Source organism: Tympanuchus pallidicinctus, unplaced genomic scaffold, assembly GCF_026119805.1.
Source record: "Tympanuchus pallidicinctus isolate F22 unplaced genomic scaffold, pur_lepc_1.0 scaffold2, whole genome shotgun sequence".
NCBI lineage: Eukaryota > Metazoa > Chordata > Aves > Galliformes > Phasianidae > Tympanuchus > Tympanuchus pallidicinctus.
This window is the reverse complement of record NW_026294721.1, coordinates 37,084,675-37,104,941: the sequence shown is the minus strand read 5'-3', so window position 1 is coordinate 37,104,941 and position 20,267 is coordinate 37,084,675. Positions and strand designations below refer to the sequence as shown.

Here is a 20,267-nt window from a genome sequence, read left to right as displayed (position 1 = left end):
TGTGATGGTTGAGCAGATGAGGTTTCTGGCTACTTTTTAGAGTGTCTATATTTTCTGAAACAGACTTTGGAAATACTATTTAAGCTGAGTCAAAATTTAAGTTTATTAGCTTCTCTTATTTCTGTCTTCATCATTAGAGAAAGACACTCAAGAACAACTTTGCCTTGCATCTTATTTCACAATGAGCCTCATTTGCTATTCCTTTTCTATCTGTACAGATCTCCTTTCATGCTTGTGCAAAATGGCATATTATTTTTAAGTTTCTTTCAAAATGCGTAGATTAAGTATTTAGGGCATAGCTCATCCTTCTGAGTTCATACTCTGAAATAAAGATTTTTCCAAGGCCAGATTTCCCTCTAGAGGTTCTGCATCAACAACAGTGTAAACAGGTACAGAAATTAAACATCTTAGTTATTTTTTCTGCTTGTCCTCTATCAGACATTGTGAATCAGGGTACGAATGTAGAGCATGCCTGGTGTTTCTGTGACTTTTTCACAAACTCATTCAGTTTCAGCCACAGGAAACATTTAGGAGTCTTTCTTGGTAACTGATAGGCCATTATGATTCAATTTTTTAATAACATTTATAAATTGTGTGGCTTACAGAAGCGTTCCACATAAACACAAGAATATCACCAGTACCAGAGGAACACCAGAAGTCATGAGCATGGGTAGAGGAGTTGCTGCAGCTGATATAAATGAAACACTTTATTAAAATCTTGCTTTAGCATGTTATTCTACCTTTGAAGAGACATTTGAGTGGAAAGCACATAAAAGGCTTGGTGCCTTGTGTCAGAGACTACTATATCACAAAATCCCTTCACAAGCTAATCGAGTTTCAAAGTAAAAGCACTGAAATTTCTCACCTGCCTGCAGCAGTTCTTGTTGGTGGACATATCTTTGAAAACTGTCATCTCCTTTTCCATTAGATAAGTTTATTACATTGTTAAACTCTATGTTGTCATCAAATCCCACCACTTCTCCATTGGTGGTTTTTCAGAAAAAGTACCATCAAAAATAAAATAGTTGTGAAATATTACTCTCATTTCCCTACTAGAGTTGATCACAGCAAGGCCTTTTGGTTAAAACTTCTTAGACATTTCAAAACATCGAATTGGAAAGAACTTCAGTATTTATTGTTGCTTGGAAGTCTTCCCACACATCTTTTCTGGCCTTTCAGTCACTCTAACAAACAACATGAACATGTGAATGCAAAACGTGATATATCCTCGACAGTTTTCATGCTCTGTCTCTCTTCACAGCTAGGACATTCAAGAAATTAAAAAAAAATAAAACAAAGTAGTTGACATTTATTGAAGGGAAGAGGTTATGGAATTATGTCAAACAGAACACCAGCAGAATAAAGCGTGCCAGTCAGTTTAACTCCTTCTAGAGCTTTATTGCTCATCATAATTATTAACATCTTTAGTTAGAACACCATTTGGATATCATTAAAATAAATGCAAACGATCTTGGACTCTCCTTAAGGTTTTTTCTAGATGTGCTTGTTTATCACTCAGCTCACTAATAGATTGCTTTTATCATAGAATACTAAGTTACATACATTAAACAGATTAGCAATGTCCAATGTCCTGTGGAGCTAGAAATAAAATCACACAGATTTATCACTGTATTACAAATTACTTGAAACAAATGCTGTGGGAAAAAAAATGCATCTTCATTTAACTATGACTTCATGGTGTATTCTCAATACACTAAATTCATGTTATGAACTGAACTTTCTGGAATGGAATTCAATCTCATTTGGAGCTTAACTTTCAGATGGTTTGCAATATCTTCTTCAAAATATTCTCATGTCCATGCAGCAACAAGAAGGAGACAGGGAATCAAAAACTGACTTGAAGTCTACACCATTTTAATGTGATTTGTTCTCTCCTCCCAAATAATCCAAGACAGTAATTTAAACTGATCTGGCTATTTTGTCACTGACATGGGCCAAAGTACTTGCTAAAGTACATACCACATCTCAGCTGTAGCCACCAGCTAGAAAGTAGGAATTTATACTTGCAGACAATAGTTTTTTAAATTCCTCCTCTTGATCCATTAAAGGACATCCAAATGTGTACTCACCAAGGCTCTTACAGTACTGGCTAATTACTTCTTCCAAAGCCAAGAGCTTAGACTGTTTTTTTCATATCACTATTCTAGAACTATTAATTCATCTTAAATTGATTTCATCTTTAATGCATCCAGATAACTAAATGACTTCCTTGCACTGTTTACCAGTCTTCCAAAGCACAGTATTTTCTCAACTATAGATAAGGCCACTTAGCTAACAATACATTTCAGCATGTATAACAAATATGATCCCAAGGGATCATTTTTATTTTAGAACACAACAGAGTCATGATTAATAAGTGGCATTTTTATATAGCATGTTTTGCAGATTACAGCAAATAAGCAAAATAAAAAGTTAACAAAAGATAATGTTCTTCCTGCTGTTTACATGGGGAAAGGAATTTAAGGAAAGAACTTTTGCCTCTCCCTCTAGAGAATAACATCAGGAAATCTATGTGTCAGGATCTTTGTGATCTTTTCCAGTTTGCTTCCTCCGTAAGTATTTCCTCCCATGAAGGATATGCGAGAGAAAGATCAAGTTGGAATAACTCCCTTGAACATCCTCTGAGCAGGAGTACTACTTGCTTTTGGGGCTGGGTTTCTTTGCCTTGTTTTGCATTTTTTAAGTTAAATGCAGAATGAGATGGTTAAGCAGATTCAAAGAGTCGTCTGTGTGCTCTCGGGGAAACGTAGACCCACATAACTAATCAGTGGCTTCCAGTCTTTGTTAAAAGGGCTGAAAAGTCACTGTTTTGTGTTTTTGTCTTAAAAATCTTAAAGTGGATAAAGCGAAGATTTTCTGCCAATCTGAGTCTAAAGGTTTAGTCTGGAAGAAAATACATCTGCTTAGCATTTGTGTTTCCTGCTGGAAATCTCATTGTGAATTCCTCCAGAGCAACGTTCCACAGACATCCGTAGCTGGTCGTAAACAGGGAGCCTCTCCAGCCCCACGTTCACACAAACATTCAACTATTTGCTCTATGAAATAGCAGGAGAATGGTACCTCTCCATGTGATATGTGTCTGCTTTAGCAGTGAGTCCTCACTCCGCCAAGCCATTACAGCTCAATTCACTGCAGAAATAGTCAAAACAATCTGATCTCTCTGCCAGTTTGCACATCTGTGCTCCCCTAAGAAAGCATACAAAGTAAAGGATTTTGCTGTTGTTCTTTTTCTTTTTCCTTTTATTATCTTCGTAATGTTTTTCTCATCAGACTGTGGTATCTTCCATGTTTTTTTCTGAACTTAGCAGAAAAGTTCAGTAAAGACAGAAATACTTACTATCATTTGTCCTATATACTGAGACAGTACTCTTTGTGATATGTGTGAAGAGAGATGATTTTTGACTGGTCTCTGGGTTAATATTCTGTCTCCATATGTACATTACCCTGTGTTTGAATGCTGATTGCACTAATTTACTTAAATTGCATTACTCTGAGCTGACTCAGCTCTTCCTCTGCATTCATTAAGCAACAGAAGTGCGTAATCTTAGAGCAAAACTTCTTACTAGCTGGCAGGATGCCTTCAAGTTAGGTGAAGCACTGTATTTTTTGCAGATTTAGCTCTGAATTTCTTGCATGTAAAGCTGTTCCTTTCAAATATTGAATTATTAGGTAGATAATTAGTATTAGCTTTCACTTACTTAGCATTCTTCAAATTAGTTTAAGATACCAATAACAGTGAGCTGTACTGAGAAGAAAAAAAAACAAAAACACGTTCACTACCACTGACATAACAGTTGAGAATAGCCAAGATACTTAACATCTATCAATTTCCCCCTATGCTATCATTTCCTAAATAGCTATTATCAATGCACAACGCTTTTTCTTTCGTTCTGCGCTTTGACTTATACAAAAGTTTGTTCAGTTACACTAGCAAAAGAATTCTGCTGATATTTTGAGAATCTTGTAATAATAAATCATTTTAACTTAGAAAAAGCATGACAATAAAATTGTAAAAATGACTTCACTGAAATCTAGTTTACAAATATGTTTTAGATAAGCAAATGTTTTAAGCATGATCTCATCATTTCCAGCTGAAAGCAAGACTACTATTGAGAGGACTAAGCCCATGCGATTATTGCCACACTGAAATTTCTACCAGTAAGTTGAAAAAGCCATTGCATATGTATTACATGTGTAGATCTGTTTGTCTATTAAATTTAAAAAATAATTTGAGGGATAGCTTGATATTTTTCTGGAACCTGAGTTTATCTTCAAATTCCTGGATTCTGACAACGTAATCAGGAGTACCCTGCAAAAATCTTAGCACGTACTTAAATAAAAAAGAAGAGCTTACCATTCTTTGGAGCTTATGTTTCTTTCACAAAAGTATCTTTTGAGGATATAAAGACATTTAGTAACGAAACAGACATCAGCAGATCAAACTACAAATTTTACCCTTTTTACATTTATGACTTCTTTTCATCCAAGAAAAAAAAAAATTGATGCTCTGCTAATGTCTGGCAAGGGTCCTGATGGCAGAATTAGTTTTGAAAAACCTAACATCTTCTTGAAATATTTAGTAGCATTTTTTGGCATATCTATAATCACATGCCTTCCAATAGAAAGGAAAAAAACTTTTTGTTGTGTCTGATAATAGCTAAGGCCGCAAATTCTTTTGGTATCAATAACAATTTCCTTCCTGTACTTGACTTAATTCCACTTCATGCTGACCAAAGTTTTTGGCAGTGAAAGAACTCATCAACTTCTGGACAAATCCTGTGTATGGTATTACCTAAAAATTACTTGTGAATGGAACCAAATAATGAGTAATTACTCAATCTTTGAAACACTGATGATGTAAAGCAAAGTGTCAAGACCTGCAGTTTTTGCTAGTTCCTCAGCAACAACCCAGTTCAAGACATTTTGGGCACATAAAAACTGTTTTCTCGGATTACAAGTTTCTGTTTAAAAAGTAAAAAAAACAATAAAACTGATAGGAATTCAGGCCATATAGATCCCAGCATTTTTTCTAAATGATAAACAAGAATAAACAAGAAATATAATGTCTGGTCTAGTATTTAGGATAGGTTATTGATTATTTTATGTTCTATTTATTCCTGCCCTCTTCCTATGCGTGTCATGAAAGCTTGGGGCAGTCACTTAATGCATATCTTAAGGTCCTGAGTAAGAAGTTAAATTGCTACTTGCCAACTGTCTCAGAAATCACTTCATATTCATCTACTTTTCAGTCCCGTTTTCTAGATAGGCTACAAAAAACAAATATGGACCTCTCTTTTTGATTTCAGTTTGATTTCAGGGCTGAGTGGCAGAAATTTCTATTTTTTTCCTACCATTTGGAAAAGCAGGCAGGCTAAGTGAGATTCAGAGATCATTGTTTATCTATCTGGCATTTAAGAAGGCCAGGATTAAGGGCGGGATTTCAGAAGCAGTTAATAGTAGCTTAAAATGCTTCTGTAGGAGTCAACAGTAAAAATTTTATTGGCTGATGGCAAAAGAATCATGGTCATTTGGGGAAATATCTTTTTCTTTTTCTTTTTTTTTTTTTTCCCCCTCAAACACCATCTAAATATTAAGGTATGTGCTTAAGTACTTTTTTGGTACTTCAGCACTTTGGTATTTCTAGTAACTATGATTGTTGACACCTATATCTGAAGAGATTTCTTAAGGCTGACAAATGTGCATTGATGCTAGCAGCAATGGGAACATGCTCAGCATCCACTAATACTAATACTGCCCATGGACTTTTGCAATGAGATATTTGCAGAGGAATTAGCCCCATTCACCAACATCCACCACTTTTCCCTGTACTCCTTTTATGCTGTTTTAAAAACACTGGAAAGATTCTGAAGAGATTTACTGTGTGTGAAACATTTGAAGGTCCACTTTCAAAAGTCTCCTCAGCAGCTTAGATCAGAAAACCCATAAAATTCGCAAGGTCTAAAGCTACCTGTCCTCAGAACTCTTAAGATATTATGTCTGAGGCAGGCATTATTTCTGCAAAAGGAAACAGAGCAGAAAGTTAGCATGCCTTGCCTACTGCTTTGGGGAAGGGGGTCCAGCTTCTCATTTTCAAAACATTCAGTCAGAGAATAAAAGTAAATATCTACCTGTTTTTTTCTTGCTCCCTCACAAGAAACTAGCAGCAGAGATGATGTAGCCTTTCACTCTAGAGCAACTGTAATGGATAGCACTGCAGTTGAGGAGGTTATAAGTAAAATTGGCTAGCTGAAATAACACAAGCATTTCACTGCAATAAAATATCGATTTACTCCTGCTATCTCCTTACGCTTCCTTCCTTTCCAGACAATGCTTACCAATAAACAATTGATGGAACTTCAGAGAAATGAGTAACACTTATATTTTTAGAACAGTTCTTTTGAACACACAAGGGCAAGACAAAGCATCTTGCTCTACTCCAAAGGAAAAAAAGCACTTTGAAATATTTTTATTACTTGGAAGTTAATTTTGAATTCACCACCTGGCTCATCTGACCTCCTTGTCATCCTCACATCCTCACATGCTTCCATGCCCTCACAGGAAGGAGATATCTTTCTTCCTGATTGACCCCTCCAGTCTTTCTGATGACCATCACAAGAAGATATCCTTATTCATTCTGCTCTATCTCTATTGCCTGTAGAGAATAAATTATAAAGATTCTCTTTATAAACAGAATAAATCATAAACACTAAGCTAGTGGTGCCAACATGCAATTATTAAACAATGTCTATAGGCAGGTGCAGATTTTTCCTTTACTTACATTTTTTGGCTCTTAAGTGCATGCAGTTGATGTTTATTCTTGTTGCATTAAAAAAAAAAAAAAAAAAAAAAAAAAAAAAAAAAAAAAAACCTATATAAAAATCCGTGTAATGCAAATCATAATAATGAAAAATCATGGAAGTAATGAATCTTTTTGCTTGTTTGTTTGTTTGCTTGTTTTGTTTAGGACACACATTGAAAGAGAAAGAAATTTCCACACCAACTGGGTTGGTGTTTACGGAAAATTAAATCACTAAAAATTTTTGTGTAGGCAATATATAAAGACAATCTAGCTGGACATTTACATAAAATAAATAGCAAACCTTTTCCATTTTATTTATCGCTTGACAATCACTTCAAAAATTTCAGCTGGCAGTGCTCCTGTAATTACTAAGCATTCTGCAATAAAAGTTGTAGTTCTGAGAAGAATAGGTGATGATAATATTTCATAATGCAATTTTATTCTTAAATGCAAACAAGCTTTTGTTTTACACATGGCCTACTCGACAAATTTTCATAATGCATCAGGTATATTTTCATAATGTATCAGGTATATTACAACTCGTTTTGGAAAATGGCCGAGCAGTGATACATTTAGGACTTTAAAATTAAAAAGTCAATTATCTGAAAAAAAATCTGAAAATGTGATTGCAAAGCAAATCTTCCACATGTGGAGACAAGGGCTTCTCTAATCAAAATAGGTCTTGGAATTATAAAATTGCTTACATTTTACAGTCCATGCACCTGTTTTTGAGGTTGCCACCTTTTAATCCTTTCAATTTCTTAAACATATGTAGCTATAGAAATTAGTCAAAATAAAGAGGTTTTGTTTGCTTTTTTCCAACAATTAACTAGAAACAAGGAAGGCATTAATACTAAGTAGTGAATTAATTTCAATGGTTTCATAAGAAATTATATCTCACTTGGAAACCTACAATTGTTAAATTTAATAGGTACAGAAATTGGCTTCATTTATCTCACAGGAATGCTATTATTTTCAGCTACAAGAGTGATCTTCATTTCTGAAAAGTACTCTTTTGAAGTCAGTGTCCTTTAGTTAGTTCAGCAGTTAGTGCTGGAAGATGGCTGCATTTCAGCATGAGCATTACAAAGCTTTGAATTTTTTTTTATTAGAAAAAGTCTACTAGTAATTCTCAAATAACTTATGCATGGCAAAACTGAACTGATATTAGGATATAGATCGTTTACTATTAAAAACAGTTCTTGCATCCAGTATTGTGCAATGTATTAAGCACTGTACTGGTGCTGGAGAGAACAGACTGGTTAGAAAATCAAGTGCAAACAAATTTTTGACAGAGTATTACTGCATCTGAGATTTAATGGAAAAATGGAAAGAGAGAAAGGATGAAAGAGAAAAAAAAAAGAGAAAGTGAAAGATCATGTTATGGTAGAACCAACATGGAAAAGAGGAAAATACTTTGGGAAATCTTCATCTACAGAAAAGTAACATGTCTTTATGGGACTTGTACACAAGCATATTAGCTACTGTATTCTTAGATATGACAAATTAGTTGATAAGAGACACAGGCAGGAAAAGGATTCTAATACTCGTGACAGAGACAAGGAGTACAGCACGAAGCTCAAGAATAGAAAATAAGACATCTAAAAAATGAACGAGCTGCAACAGGAAGAAATATTCATAATACTGTGAATTGCAAAATCATGTTTGGACCAGAAAAGACAGGCAAAGAAGTTCTATATTACTCACAAGACTTTATTTCTATATTAAGTAGAATAGAGTAGTAGAATTAAGTAGAGCAAATTCCCAGATATCTGGAGTCTGGGGGATGCTTCTGCACAGCTGAGCAAAGCCCAAGACCATCTCCTGGCAGGACAGTGACAATGGATGCCAAGTCTATCTGAGAATGGTGTACATGAGAATTCTGCTGATGAACGCTGCCTCACATTACAAATGGCTTGAGGAAAAATTGATGAAACTGATGCTGGCAAAGTCTCTGATAAATCTTCTTCTCCAAGACAATGCTGTTCCCTTGAACATCTCACAACAGACTACGAGTGGGAGATCCTTGTAGCTTCAAGTCACCAGTGCCTCTAGAAAGGGAGCCTGTGTATGCAGATGTGACTATTCTCATGTACATGTAACCAGCTAGTGTTTAAATAAGTGGCATTTTGCTCAGACTCATTACAGATCTGCACGTATTTTTTAGATGTGTACAATATGCAAGACTAACTTTGACTATCTAGCCTTTCACACTAGATGGTTCAGTACGTCTCTTTAACTCCCCACTCCTCTGCCTTACCCCTATGTGAAAGCAAAGACAGCACTCAATACTCAAATCACTAAACATAAGTTCATTGCTGCACCTCAAACACGTGTTAAAATACTAAGCTGTTGTCTTGTGACAGTAACATAATATGTCCTTAACATCAGTTTTATTTTATTTACTCTTCCAGAGCACCACATCTTTTCATGAATGGGCAATGTATGATGCAGTTCTGACCTTATCACAACATGTGTAACATCTGGAAGAGCTGCCGCTTGTCAAGCCAACCAAGGCCTTGCTGACAGACAAAGTGAGCATTATACTGAAATGCCATTCCTCAGCTGTTTGCAGAATTGATTTCCCTGTAGAATTTTCTAATTAGTTGGCTCTTTCTAGCCCATTCCCCACAGAGGAAGCAGAAAGGAAGCAAAATGCTAGCACCTGCTCCTAGAGCTCTGGCTGGAAAAACAAAACAAAAAAAAAAAAATTAAATTTAAGGATGACATATACAGTATGTATTTAGGCAGTAGAAAGTCTTCTATCCATGCAGCTGTGGGGATGAAGTAAGTCTGCTTGAAAGCTTAATGGGGATTCTTCTGTGGGGAAGAATTTCCAGTGGCTCACATTCCAGACAGTTAACCACATTATCGAGGGGAAGAAAAAGGGATTTGTTCAAGCGTTAAGAACAGTTGTTTTTTTATTTTTGTGTGTGTGGTTTGGTTTTTTTTTTTTTTAAGGAAGAAAAAAAAATCCACACTGATCTGTAGAAAAGAGAGACAGATCAATTTAGACCTGCAAATGATTTTATATGTAGTTCATTCCATTGCCTACAGGTTATTTTTGATCATCTTATTTTTCCATAATTTCAAATTAAAATCCATTATTATGATGGAATGCAGACTACGATACTATCACAGGAGTAACAACTAAATCCACAGAGTTTGTTCCTAAGTGAGTCACTGGAACAAAAGAGATAGATGGCACGGTTATTGATATTGCTTTGAATTCATATGCAATACTAATGTACAGGAAGAACATATGAGTTCATGGAAAACAGAAGTAGTAACAAAACAATCCAAGGAAAGCAGTTAGTATTTTTGACTACACAGGTTACACACAAAAAAAAATAAAATCAATACTGAATATAAAGGAGTTTACTAAGGGTAGAACAATTGATTAAAACACTCTCTTTTTATATCCATTAGAATAAGGCAAAACTACATCAATAAAATATTTCACTGGTAGACCTTACAGAATATGTGTGGGGGGGAATACAAGAAAAGCTATTCAGAGCAGAAGCTGTGGAGCAAGATAAACAGCATGAGAACCAGGGACACCTCTAGAAGAAAGAGCATCTCATGGCTCTGACTGGATAAGCGCCTGTGTGAACACTTGAAAAGTGTTTTGTAGAATGCTCTGTTGACATGTAATAGTGGATGGGAAAGTTGTAGGGGTGGATGGGAAAGCTAGAAAAAGAAAACTTGTGAAGGTATATAAGTGATGTGAGAACTTGTAATAAACGTTTTGGATCATGCACATCTGAGCCTTTGCATCAGACACTGCATATGTGGGTAAGAATGAAGGATTTAGACACCATCTAACCAAATTATGGACACCATCTAACCAAACAGATTTGCTGGGTATTGATCAGCATTACGTATGAATTAGGCCTTGCGATGAGCACGAGTTTTCCATTAATAAGGTAGAGGTTTTTTAATTCTACAGTACAAACTAATTTTTGTATAACTGCAAAACTTTGAAAGTCGTGTTTAACAAAATCAATGTGTGTTTTTCAATGTGTGCATATCCTTGGAGTAAGGGATGCAGGGGACTAAAAGACATTTTAATTAATGATGTAATGATTTCATGCATCAATAGGAAGAGTTACTTTTTTATAAATTTACTATTCTCCAGTTCACCTTTAGATAAATACTCCCCATAGGGAGTGTATTTAGGAGTACAGGTTCTCTTAGACCAAAAGAGGAAAAAAAAAAGATCCTGTTGCTTGCCTTTGACAGATGCTCAGACTGTATTCTCCATTCAATGACAATTTTGAAATAAAAATAATGAAATAAAAAGTGGAGGCGTAAGGCTAGACTATTCTTGTTCTCACTGACACTGCTTGGCAATATTTTCCAGTATATTGTTTTTACTGTGAAAAATTAGTGTGTGCTATCATTTATTCTTGTTATTTAGATATTAGTAATGTTTTGTTGTTTTCTTTTCAAAAAATCTGTAATTATTTCACATGGACTTCTCCCTGAAACTCATATTCAGGAGGAGAATTTGAAACTTAGAAAACTGAAGTAAACAACACTCAGAATTGGTACAGCTAAATTCATCTATGGCTTTGAAAGTCTCCCATGATACCTTAGTCTTGCCCATTAACTGCACCTGTTCCTTTTTCCTTTTCTTTCTTATTCTTTTTCTTGGCCATCATTTCCCTTTCAATAGCAGGTGTTTGGCTTTCTAAGAATGCATAGAATATTTTATTTCATTACTGTCTCGGCATTTCAACTGAAAAAAAAAGTCTTCATCCCATCACTCTTCCCTTCGAATTCAAAGAGTGGAGGGAGAAAGTTTTTTTTATGTTTGGAAAGAAAAATGAGCGATAACTCACAGAGAAACACAAAGTGAAACAGTAAATCTGTTTTCCACAAATAACAATCTAAATTAACCGATTTTATACATTTCTCTTTTTTGCTTTTTTCCTTTGACAATATAATTTCTTAAAAATAAGGTTTCGCTACAGTCATTTTGAATTGCTTCTAGTTTGGGTGTATACTTTTCATGAATATAAACACACATAGGCTGCTACAGCCAGCTATTCCATAGAAGACCTATCCTGTCAATCGTAGAATCAGTTAAATTTCAGTTACCAGTGGCTCATTCAAATACGTGTGGTATTTTTTCCTAGGCAAAGTGATGATGAATAACAATTTGAGTGTGAAGAAGGCATTTTTCACAAGCGATTACAGTTTACAGTATTTTTTTATCTAAGTTTGAAGTCAAGAAAACAAGCTAGGGATACCTTGGTTGATTTCAGGAAATAATCTCTGCTTCTTTGTTACAAAATAAAATTAAGAAAAAATTAAGAATACGTTAAATCTAAACATAGCCGTCTTCTACTTTGCTTCTAATTAGCTTGCATTAGTTTAAATCTAAAACACATTAAGAAAAAAGTCCAGAGAAAGAGAAACAAATCAGATTTTCTCTGGGCACTCTCTAACCTATTACAAAGAATAACTCCATATTACAGTGCAGATGACTCAATCCTTCTTTCTCTCAATTACCAAGGAAAGTACAAAGGTCATCTTCTGTGCCTTCCCAAAAACATAGAAAAATACCACAGAGATCTCTGAAAACAAATGTTTGACTCAAACACCACAGTATTGTTTCAGGAATCATTTCTTACTGCAAGTGCTATTTTAACACCATCAGTAGGTGTTACCTATGTTTTGGGACAGCAAAATGTCACCCATGCTAAAAAGGAAGGGCAGAAAAGTACTGTCTTGGCTAAAACTTTAATAAGTATCTACAAGTGGTGAAGATAATAAGAAACAAAATATAATTTGTATAGTTTGATGTCAATTAGGTGACACCTTTCAAAGTCTAGGGTTATGGCCTGCTTTCCCTCCTTCCACTTTCAGCTGGCAGATTTTCTTTTCCTACTCCAGTGGAATCCATCAGAAACATAGTATTCTTCCTTACTCCTGTTCTGTCTTGCTTATTCGTTTTTTTTTTTAATAATCTATTTCTCCACTGAGGTGACTCATACCGTTTTCCCTGAAGGTGTACATGCGGGCTAATGCTACTGAATGACATGTGGTGAGATCCTAAGTTCCTGAGCCGACTCAGTGACCACCTCTATTTACAACACAAGGCATAGCTGCCAGAGAGAGGCTAGCAGGTTGCAACATGCTTGTTAATATTACTTTATAATTCATATCCTTATCTCTAACAGCAAATCTACGTAGCTCAGGATATGAACTGCAATTGAGAAATGAGGAACCTTTCAGTACTTATCAGGAATGACGATATTTGAGATTTGGAGATGAAGGGGTTTTTTTTTGTTTGTTTGTTTTGTTTTTTTCTCTTTTGGGGGAAGGTAGAAGGATTTGGTGGTGGTGGTGGATTTTTTTAATGAGAGGATTGACTGATGTGTATCACTTGACCCCTGTTTCAGGTAATGGAGTAGCTGGCAGGGAGATATTCATACTGATTAGATTAAGTGAGCTGGTATTCAGATTAACTTCTGATTTCCCCAGTTATTATTTGTACAAGATCTTTTTTGCTTTGAGTAATTCTCCACTTACTGGTTTAGAAAGTGGAACTGACATCCTCTGGGACTATTGCTACCAGCTCACCATCTTTTATTATGTGAGATGACATGATAGTTATAGATCCACCCAGCCTACTATTTTTTCAGTAGTAAAATTAGACTTATGTGAAATTTGCTTTGTTCTAGCCAAAGAGCAGAAATGCACAACTTGATCATCTAAACAAGATTTATAGTTCTGACAGTAATCAGGATATTACTTTGAACTAACATTTCTGTGGCTAAGGCAACTGCTGTCTTCTCTCAGGAACAAAATGTTTGTTTAACCAGGGCAGCCTTCAGCTCTTACACGTTCTCAGAGTCCCACAAACTCCTCTGTTCTGGCTGGATGAAACTATGATATTCTTACCTTCTTTTGCTATTGCTAAGCTTGTGTCTGACAGTATCTCTGGGTCTTTCTGTTTTCACAATTAACCTGCTATTTGTCACTGTTTTGTCTCAACTGCCTTCCACAAAATGTCTTTGAAGTAATGCATCAGAGGAGTGGATTCACAACCAGTTTTCCAAAAGCTCCCTCACTGCATCTGCAAGCCCAGACCCTGCAACTACAGATGAGATTCACCATAGAATGCAGCAAGTTATCACATGTGTATGGATTTCTACTATTCCATTGAACACATTTTCACTGACATTTCCTGCATATTAAACCTCATATTTCACATATCTGCACAGAAGACCAGGTTTGGTTACCATGAATGGGCCACATTATGTTTTTATATGTTATTCAATCTCCTACAGGCTTTTATCCAAACCAAGCAACTAAAATAAAACATGGCTTCCTTCCCCGAGATGGTTTCATAGCTCAGCTCTCCAACTTTCTCTCCTACCACAAACACGCAACACAATTGTGCAACAGCCTAGGAAGGAATGGTGAGATCAGAGCCTTGACTGCAGACATCCTGACATGGGGATCTGGCAGCTATTCAACACAAACACAATTAGAGGACTTACCCTTGCGTGAAGTATTTGCTTTCTTGATAGTCACCAGCCTTAACCTCTAGGAATGCTTACGAATCAGATAGCGTTCCTTGAGGAGGGTGAGCTTTTTCAAGCTCTTCTGTCTTGTTTTAGCCAACACAGATGTAAAGAAGAAAGAAATTCCACCACATCATACAACTTCTCCAAGTGAAAGCATTTCAGAGTACAGAAGAGCTGTGATCTCAAAATTTCTGCCAAGGATTCAAGAACCAAATTTGAGAACATGATACTTATTCCCTTCCCCCTTCATTATGACCAGCAGGAAAAAACAACAGCACAACAGGCAAGCTTTGGAATTCACACCAAATGTGAAAGTACGGGCTCCCTGAGTCCTACGTATTGGCTTCACATTACTGTAGGCTTCTCTTGCACTGCATATCCCACAGAATGATGGCAGAGTTTTGCGTATCTTAGGAAACTTGGAGGATGTGTGTGTTTGCATATCTCTTTGTGACCTCGTTCATGCTTTCAGAAAATGTAGCCTAATATACATGTGTGTTATCCAACCTACCATGAAAGCTAAAGCATAACAACACAAGTATTTTGGTAGTTCTATTTCTACTCATGGTAAATCCAGGGCTTTTCACAGAGGTAACAAAATCTTAGCAAAGGCAACAACAGTTGACCTTATATAAAATAACTGCTAGCAAATAAGCCAAATGTTGGTCTGAGAAAGCAGTTACAAAGGGAGATTCATGTTTTAAAAAGCCCAAGGATTTATATTATTCTCGAGCTATGCTAGTGACTCAAAATTACTGGACAGAAGAAGTACACAACCTCTGGTGTAAAGTAGCAGTTCTGAGAGGAAGGCTACATAGGGGGATTTCCAGATGATGCCATGTAAGTGCCTCGACTACCATGGGTACTACAATTTACAGAGATGCTTAATAGAGCAAATTAGCCAAGCTAAGCAGAGTGCAACACTAAGGATGTACTGCTCCTACAACTCCATGTAACTTATTCAATTCGTGCCAGGTGTTTCCATGTAGCACTTATCCCACAGGAAAAAAAAATCACAGAAAAATGTGCAGAGTCTATCATAATGATATAATATAAAGGAAAATAATAATTATAGAAAATGGTAAGGATACCAGAAATTCTGGACTGAACTTAGAGTTGCTGAATTGTATGACCTGCATGAGCTAACCCTCCACCTCAGAGCATAAGCACTTATTCAAGAAATGACATTCAAATGCTTTATGACCTTTAGCAGCAGCTTAACATCTGTAGGAGGAACAGTTGTGCATTGTAGCTGCCTTCCCAAGCGATTAAATGCACCCTTCCATTGTTAGTAACTTTCAAATAACAGCAATTTAAAAAGCAGAAGAGAATGCCAAAATATCAGAGATCTGAATCCAGTCGGAACAAGATGCTCCCAGTAATATTTCTAACACTATGAAATTTCCTCCCTTCCCCAGAATACAGGGAAATATCTTCTACGGTATGAGAATAACAATAATGCCTCAACCTGAAATTAATGGTCACCAAGTTTCAACTAAAAGAGCTGATTTATGTTATTTGGGTGCACATGGAAAGAACAGGTTATGTTCAAGACATGGACTGCCTAGCTATTGTAGCATTGATCTTAAAGCAGGGGCATTAAGCAAGCAAATACAGCAGAAGGAATTATTTCTGTTAACATCTGCGGACCTACCCAAGCCAAGAAGTCATCCCAAAATAAATTAAAAAAAAAAATATTGTCAACCAAATATGAATGGTTTCTGGTCTTGACTTTTTGTAACTCTACTAAAAAAGCACAGTATAAATCTGCAACTCTGTATCCGGGCAGTAATTGAAATACATCAAGAAAATGTCTGCAGTCATTCCAGATGGAAAAAAAAAAAAAAAAAAAGAGAGAGAGAGAGAGATTTCAAAATCTATCAGTACTTATAAACAAGGATGTTACTTTCCCCTTTCTTATCCAGAACCGCCACTTAATTGAAAGGATCAGTATCTAAAGCAACTGGTGCTGCCCTGCACATGAATCCCCTTTTCACCTCTTCCTTCTTATTTCTTCAGTGTTTTTATTAACGTTAGTGACTTATCTAAGTATTAGAATGTTTGGCTGCTTGGAAGCTTATCAACAGCAAATTTTATGGGCTGTTTAGTGATGGAAACAGGAGGAGTTGGAGCTCTCCCCCCCCAGCTCCCTCGATATGGAAGTCTTCAAGAAGCCATGGAATGCGCTTTCTGGTATTTTTGGTATCTTTAAAGTGTCAAGAGTGCAGAATTTCTCTTGTCAGTTGTCACAGTGTGACTCACAATTAGAGCCATCTGCTCTGCATTCACCTCCCCAGGGGCACTGCTCATTTTTCACCAACTTCCTGTTGTTGACAGCACAGTTCCTCCCTGTATCACTCTCCACCAGCACCCATACTCCTCACAGACATTGCAGCAGGCTTAAGCAGATTTCCCTTGGGAAAGCTGTTAGCCTTGTTTTGCTAGTGGTTGGGAAAAAATATAGCCTGCTGAGAAAACTCTGAAGGCAGAGGCTGGTTTTCTAAAGGAACTGAACAAATTACATTGATTTATTTTTTTTCCAGGAAGGTTCCATGGGTCTCAGATCTCGTTCAAAAAGCTCAGCATTTCTCTACATCCCTTTTTCTTTCAAGGAGCACAGAAGCATGAAAAAATGTAATACTTGTGCTAAGTCCTTTTAAATAACTGACAAAAATTACTGCCTAAACAATAGGCAAATCATTTTTTAAATGGCAGAAATAATTTTGAACAACAAACTTCAGACGAGGAATACATTGCCTCCACTTCCCTCCCCCTCTCCCTCACTCCTCCCAAAATAAATAAATAAATAAATAAACAGAGCAGTTGTACTAGAGATTTTTTACACCAAATGCTTCTGCTGATTGAATCAAACCCCTATACACAACACCATGCTGAAGCAGCTATACAGTTGCTGGGGTTCATGTCTGAATCATGCAGAAATACCACCTAGTCTGGGTATGTCTAGCTGACCTCTGGTATAACTGTATGGTATAGATCTACCCTTGACATTTTGCCTTTAAAGCCCCACGGGCTGCTTAGGTTCTGCCTGATAGTAGCTAAAAGATTTGGCCACATATACAAGCAATTATTTGAGTGACAATAACATTTTTACCCTTTCAAGACTTCCTAAACTAAGGGTTACATTCACTTAAGGCCCTAGAAGGCTGCAGATCTGGGGGCAGAATGTCTGATGTGCTAGGTGCACCTCCCTTAGCCATAGAGTACACAGAGCTAAAAAAGATGCAAGCTCCCATGCAGTAAATGGAGAGAATGATTGGCCATCTCAGAACAGGAATGACAACAGGCAACTGGTTAGGTGTCACCTCCTCACTCTTTGACCAAGTGAGTTAATGAAAAAACAAATCTGCAATTCTGCTTTTCATGAGTTTTCCTGTCTTCCTCAAGTCCTGCAGGAGGACAAGGTTTTAGATATTCTCAGATACTATAATCATTTTTTCTTGTTAGGTCTCTTTTTGGTCATATGCTTCTCTTTTACATGTATCACATAAGGAGTAGCCTAACAGAAAACTCAAATACTCATCGTAATACAATATGCATCTCCCACAATAGGCCATGATTTGTATGCCTGTAATACATTTGTCTGAATCTTTAGGGCAGCTCCAATTCTGTGTTCCTGACCTAACAATATGATAACCTCTAGTGTTGTCTGTCATATTCACAAGCTTTGAATATACTGAGAAATCATCTTATTTTGTACCACATCATAGCAATAGATTAGCAAAAGGTTGCAAGAAATAGCAAAAGATTAGTTGCATAATGTGATGTGCTGGACCTTTCCAGAAGCAGTGGTAGGCTTCCATCAGGAACACTCTCTTACATTCATGCCCCTCTGAACACAAGTTTAGCAGACTTCAGATCATGGTGCGTCTGCATTCATTCAGACACATCACACATCAGTACAATGCACAGAAGCCTTTCATTTGCTTTCTAGATCAGGATTAACATAACAGCTGAAATATTTCTCACTGACCCTGGTCTTCATCACAAAACTGAGCTTCATTGTTTCAGCATTCTCTTCACCAGGATTCTATTTAAGGTCAACGCAATTTGGGCCCTGGATCCACACTGCTTAAATTATTACAAAAAATATGAGTTCTCTGCCAGTTTAAACAAGAAAATATGTTCTAAAGAGAGATAAAACACATCCTCTGTTTAAAAACACATTTCCAAAGAGCAACTCTAAACTCATCTCATAAAACTGTTATGAAATCCCTAGTTCCTCCAAACACGAGGAGACGAACTCTCTGCAGACTAGAATATTAGTTCATATTTGTTGGGTAATCTAGTAAACCCAGATGGAGAGAAATTGGAACAAGAAAAATGAAGGATTCTTTCAGTGTTACCTCATCTTTAGATCTTTAGATATATTGCTCATCTATCCTATGTCCCAGGAATGTAACTGCACTGAAAGCTTTCAATTTTTCACAGAGGAATCTCTACTCAAAATCAGCATTTACTGAGGCTATGAAAACTTTAATCATAAAAGATCTCTACTTGCGGGATCAGCTTTGGAGCTGCTTTTGAACGCATTTGCCACTCAATAATAATAATTAGTGTTCTGATTGACAGACTGATAGGAAATTCCATAGCAAATTCTTTTTACAAATGACATAACTATGGACTTGGCCACCTCTTAAACGCAAGCCTCTTGGCCTGAAGACTCATTTTGATAGCTGTTAACTATGGATAGATATCCAGCCTCTAGTCGTGCTTTAACATTCAATGCAAAAAAAGGACAGACATTTTCCAAAATCCTTCCTGTTAAGCTTTCTTGTTCTTCTGACATGGTGTTCTTGTTATTGCCATAACATTTTCCTCACTTAACTGTCTGAAGGTGGACTTGAAGTCCAGGAAAGATGTTCTGCCATTTGCAAGGTTAGCAGAATTGGATGTGACGATCTATCCCACAAATTTCATTCTTTTTATCTCTTTTTGTTTCCTGCTCATTATTTGCTGTATACTTGTAGTTTCAGCCCACTCACTGCAGTAATGTTCAAATGCTTTAATTATGGAAACATAATCAAAGCTTCACAACTAAATAGCTTATTTCTAGCAAATAAAGTTTTGTTTGCACCCGAGGTCATACTTGCCAGAACTTGAGTATTTTAAAAGTAACATCCAGTCATAAAGACTAAGGTATACTTTGAAATTTAATGGAAATGCACTTAGTTAATAGTGCTTTGCAGAAGGGCAAAATACAGTTAATACAGTTGATTAAAAAAGCACAATTATACTGAAGGATCTCTCTTTTCAAGTAGATACTGTTTAATATATAAAAATTATTGTGACTGAAAGAATCTGGTTTTGTTCTGGAAACCTCAAGCATTACATCACAGACAGACCTAAGGCCTAGCATTTTAATAATTAATTTCATGAAAGATCCCAAGAGCAAGAAAAAGGTCACAGAAGCTATTCCAGTCCATGGGCAGTTACGCAGGAGAATGCTTCCATGCTCTTTAGCCTTTCAGTGTGCTGCAGGACAGGGTAGTTTGGTGCTAAATGACAAACTGACTTAGAAATATTTGAGCCATAAACCATAGTAAATCTTTTAGCACTTGAAACACCATGTGACACTCCAAACTGAGAGCAAATGAAGTGTTAGTCTATGCATGTTTAAAACGCAGAGAGACTGTGTTTACTGGATTATTCATTTCTTAGCTATGCCTCCTTCAGGAGTCTTCAAGCCGGTGTCCAAATTCCCACCAAAGGAAACCACTTACAGAATAGTTCCCCAGCATGATTTAAGATTTAAAATATATAAAATATATGCATCCCCCTGAAAGCAAAATTATTTAGGCTGCATAGTCAAGCACAGCCAATTTAGGAAGTGACAGATTTATGTCTGCCTACATAACCTCTCCTCAGCCCTCTTGTAGGTCCTGTGC

At 36.4% G+C, this 20,267-nt stretch overlaps 1 long non-coding RNA gene across 1 annotated transcript in view; it reads left to right on the top strand.

Annotated features, from left to right (window-relative positions):
- Positions 1-17,489, top strand: part of LOC128080447 (uncharacterized) — a 29,418-nt gene extending 11,929 nt beyond the window's left edge. The window contains exons 2-3 of the long non-coding RNA XR_008206682.1: positions 9,235-9,354; positions 10,290-17,489. This is a non-coding gene — a long non-coding RNA (uncharacterized LOC128080447). The remainder of the gene's footprint in view (positions 1-9,234; positions 9,355-10,289) is intronic.
- Positions 17,490-20,267: the final 2,778 nt, after the last annotated feature.